The following is a 4770-nucleotide window of genomic DNA, read 5'->3' on the forward strand; positions in this document are numbered from 1 at the left end:
CTTGAACAGTAAGTGAAACTTGGAAATTAAGAAATTAAAAATGTATAAGAGAAAGGATGAAAGAGAAGAAGGGAGGAAGGAAGAAGGAAAGTATGCATATTAGCATGTGACCCAGAAGCCAGGCCTTTGCAAAGCCTTTAATGTAAATTCCCAAAATATCATTAACTTAGGGATAGCTAGAGCAAAACAGTAAATTGAGGAAGATACCTCCTATCTCCTCTTTACTCTTTTCCTGACAACACTCTTATCTTTTTGCACAGTCTTCCCAGGTACCCAGGGCCCAGCTCCAGATAATTCCCATGGGACTTTTAGCCTGTGTGTTGTATTAACATTTTATTGTTTAAAACCTTTTCCTTTAGACTCTCTCTCAGTGTAGCCAACAAATATGCAATCATATGTCAAATCTGGCTTTTAATAAGGGCTACCTAGAGATAAACTCATCAAATGTACCCAAACTATTTTGAGGTACAAAGCAGGTCAACGGTGAAAACAATTTACATCAGACTGGCTACTTTGTGATCACCCAATGTACTTGGGTTGGACCACCTTCCAGTTAATACATAGGATGTGGAGAACTTGAGAGAATTTGAAAGAGAGTTGATTACTTGTACAAGGGATCACTGGGAAGGGCAGGGGTGGGGCACACAGACAGGTCCCAGAAAAAGTTGGGCCTTTATCATTGTTAGAGGGTGAGATTAGGGAATTTGCTAGGTTTGGGTTTGTGATTTGTGAGGTTGGAATATTTCAAAAGGGCCATGCAGGGGACATGTATAAACTTTCTTATCAGCCTGTCTGGATGCAGAGCTAACAGGAAGGGGGAAACTGAGGCTTAAAAGAAGTCAGTGGTATGCTCGCTTAGGCAGCACATGTACGGAAATTGGAACAATACAGAAAAGATTAGCATAACCCCTGCACAAGGATGACACACAAATTCATGAAGCATTCCTTATTTTTGTTTGGGGTTAGCAGATGCAAACTATTATATATTGAATGGATAAACAACAAGGTCCTACTGTACATAGAGAACTATATTCAATGTCCTGTAATAAACCATAATGGAAAAGAATATGAAAAAGAATATGTATGTATAACTGAATATATATATATATAAAAAAAACTGAATCACTTTGCTGTATAGCAGAAATTAACAAAACATTGTAAGTCAACTATACTTTAGTTAAAAAAAAAAAAGTCGGTGGTCCACTATCCAAAAATAGGGTCAAACTCTATTACATTGGTCTTTCCCTGTAATGTGTGACTTCCCAGGGGCTCCTAACTCCAGAAACTAAGGACAGCTTCCTTACAGACTAAAAGAAGATAAAGCAAGGAGTGCTAAGAAACCAGGCTGACTAAACAAATTTGGAGAACAAATATTAAGAATGTTGGGGTCTGCTCCCTGCATTCCTTTTGTACCTATTTCCTGAGCTAAATGTGGGATCACACATAGAGGAACAGTGGAATGATAGAACCTCATGACCCTCAGATACAGCTTTTCTAAAGGGCTGGAAATTGTAGATGGTGTAAAAGGTTCTTTCATTCTTTCAAAACTATGTGCTAGTAGAGTATTAATATTTGTAGGGCAGGAGCAATTATAAAACATTCATGATAGATTTCAAAATCAGGCCTCCATGTATATTCATTCATATATTTTTTCATTCATTCTTTTTCAGTGAAAAAGAACCTATCTATTTAGCAAGCCAGGTATTGATACTTTTCCATGTGCTGGGATACATTGGTAAGCAAGATAAATCACCTGTTCCCATGGAGTTCGTTTTTTGTGGGAGGTGACAGAATTAAAAAAACAAAAAAAAAAAACAAAAAAACAACACAGCTTCATTTCTATTAAGTGTTATAAAGAATGCCAGGGTCTAACTTAGCCTGAGATGCAAAGGAAGGCAGCCCTTGGGGGGATTGATGGCTAGCCTGAAACCTGAAGCATCAGTCCAGAAGGTCTTTAAAGAAGTTAATGCTCAGTGTAGGCGTTCCCATTTTCTAATTTTTGTGTTTAGCCAGCACTATATTTAATTGGCCAGATAGAAATAGGGCAAAAATTGAAAATGGGTCTCTCTGCCTCTGTAATGAATTAAATAGTTTTCTATAGCATTAGCTGTAAATGACACTACTGAACTGACAATTTCTTTCTTGTTTGGGCTTCATTTAAACTTCTGAATGGTATTAAGAGGTTATTAGAGATTAATCTCCAATTAGGTATTCTGATAGCCCAAGAAATTGTCAAAGGGTCCCTCTGGCCATACTGTTTAGCATTAAAGAGATATTGAATTAATAATATTTTGCCATCTCTTCAGACCTTTAAACTCCTGTGACTAATGTCCAATCATTTAGCCCACTTAAACAGAATGTCACACTCTGAGCCTTCCATTCTGAATAGGTCACCGTAGGCTAGAGCTCATTAGTGTTGAGTGTCCATTTCAGAAGCTGCAGCAGTCACTCAGCCCCTATATTTTAAGAAAATAAGTAGAAAATTGTTTTCTCCCAAATGGAAGGGTTATGAAGACAGTGCCATATGTCATCATTATTGTGACTAAAAAATGTCATCTAAGCTCTGTAGTGCTGTATAATGCTCCCACATAAGGCCACAAAATCATGTTGTGTTAGTAAGTAAGGCTTGTGGCACCATTCCCAGACCCATCTGGAGTGCTGTGGACAGCACAGGATAGCATCCAAAGCCCCATTTCAAAAAGCAGGAGCGGCTGGGCAAGGCAGTTGTGGTTTACGTGGGATTCTCATCCACCAAAGCAAGAGGTGAATGAATTAACCAAGTATTTGCAGTGAAAATTTAAAGGGAAAGGCCAGGAAGGAATAAGCTGAAAAGAATCTCCCTCATTTTGTTAAGCTTAAAAGTTAAGTTTCTTTTCTTTGTCTCTTACACTTATTTTTAAGCTTAAATCTTTATTAGACTATGAAAAGATCCTTTATCACTTAGGGATTTAGCTGTTAACTAACTTTTTCCTTTCTTTACCTGGTTTCTGTAACTGCATTGCCTACTAGGCTAATGTGCAAATAATAAGAGTTATAAAGGTGTAAATTATAGGGCTTGACTAATTGTAATTTCTAAATTGGGAATTTCTAAGGAAGAGATATATGGTAGAACTCCGTAGTTGGTTTGGATTAGATGACTTTTATAGACATCTGTTATGTTTGACTCCCACTGTTGCTTCCCTCTTCTGGTAGGAGCTCCTTGATTTGATTTTCCTTTAGGGAACTGTGGTCTTCCCTCATCCCCACTTTTCTGCAGTTTTGCTGGGTCTGTCAATGGCGGTAACTCACCTTCCTGAACCAAGAGTGGGTAGACATGTGACCCAAATTACACCAATAAGACTGCCCTTCTGCTATGTTTGAATTTTAAATAAAGAGACACAGGGATAGAAAATGGTTGGCCCTGGTTCATCCCTATGTGGAAAATTGGAGAGAATTCCTATGAGTTTCTTCTTCCTTACGTTGCCAAAGCTGTCCTAAATCCTGTTCTTACTAAGATCTTGTTGTAAAGGATTCCCTTATTTTCAGAGCTATTCTATTTCCTTCCAATATATTTAATTTTAAGCAAAATTACTACGTGTATTGTGGTCTAAGAACATCAGCTGATGCCATGAAATCAAAACCTTCATCCAATCAGATAAGCTAAAGAAATACTTGCTTAGACAAAGACATTAGGAATATAGTAGATATAGCTAGTTGTATTATAAGGATATGATGTGTGTCGGTGGGGATGGGACGTTAAAAAAAGCAGTGGGGGGTTTGAATTTGGAAGGTCTTAAATTCTAGAATCTGGAATTTGCCTTTTGATAAAGTACAGAGGAACAGAAAAAAAGGCAACCCTATTTCTATACCATTCCCATGACATCCATGGCCTCGTACCATGACATCTGTGGGTTTCAGTTATCTTATCTGAAGTGATGGAGGTGGGCTGGATGATCTGAAGATTCTGTTTAGTTCATTGGTCATGTAATTAGGTATTATTACCCTGTAGGCCATGGTGAAATGTTGAAAGTTTCTGAGCAGAAGAATGACAGAATAAAAACCATGCTTTAGGATCAGTTTTTTAAAAATGACACTTCTGTAGTTAAAACTGAAAGAAAATATCTAAATTCTTCTTTACTCATTATAATTTTTGGTGGTATGCGGGCCTCCCTCTGCTGTGGCCTCTCCCGTTGCGGAGGACAGGCTCCGGACGCGCAGGCTCAGCGGCCATGGCTCACGGGCCCAGCCGCTCCGCGGCATGTGGGATCCTCCCAGACCGGGGCGCGAACCCGGTGTCCCTGCATCGGCAGGCGGACGCGCAACCGCCGCGCCAGCAGGGAAGCCCCTACTCATTATAATTTTAAAAACAGGTTTGTGAAATATCTAGACCTTTAGAGCAAGAAGACTACTTGGGATTACTAGATAAAGTCAAAGGCAAGTTAGTAAAGGAAAAGGCTGATCTAGCATATTAGGTGAAAATTTTATTAGGGGCAAGGAAAATTCATTTAAGAAAAGAAATTCTAATGGACGTGAAAAAAAATCAACGAACTTTAACAAAATTCCTTAAGCAGATACATATACTTTAAATTAATGATTGCCTAATAAGCAAGAGTAAACTTATTTTGATTGTTTGAAATGATTTTAAACTTAGCTTGTATCTGACAGTCTTGAAATGTTGAAAGGACATTTAAAAAAATTTAAACATGCAGTTGGTCTCCCAGTCTGAAAACTACCCTGTTACCAATACATTTTCTAAAATATGTCTGCCTATGAAATATCACAGAGAAAAAC

At 38.2% G+C, this 4770-nt stretch overlaps 1 non-coding gene across 1 annotated transcript; it reads left to right on the plus strand.

The window, feature by feature from the left end:
• The first annotated feature begins 847 nt into the window (after window positions 1–847).
• LOC112062178 (U6 spliceosomal RNA) lies at window positions 848–954 on the plus strand. Its single transcript, XR_002890600.1, has one exon. It is a non-coding gene; the product is annotated as a U6 spliceosomal RNA (small nuclear RNA).
• The last annotated feature ends 3816 nt before the right edge of the window (window positions 955–4770 follow it).

Source organism: Physeter macrocephalus, chromosome 8 (genome assembly GCF_002837175.3).
Source record: "Physeter macrocephalus isolate SW-GA chromosome 8, ASM283717v5, whole genome shotgun sequence".
Classification (NCBI taxonomy): domain Eukaryota; kingdom Metazoa; phylum Chordata; class Mammalia; order Artiodactyla; family Physeteridae; genus Physeter; species Physeter macrocephalus.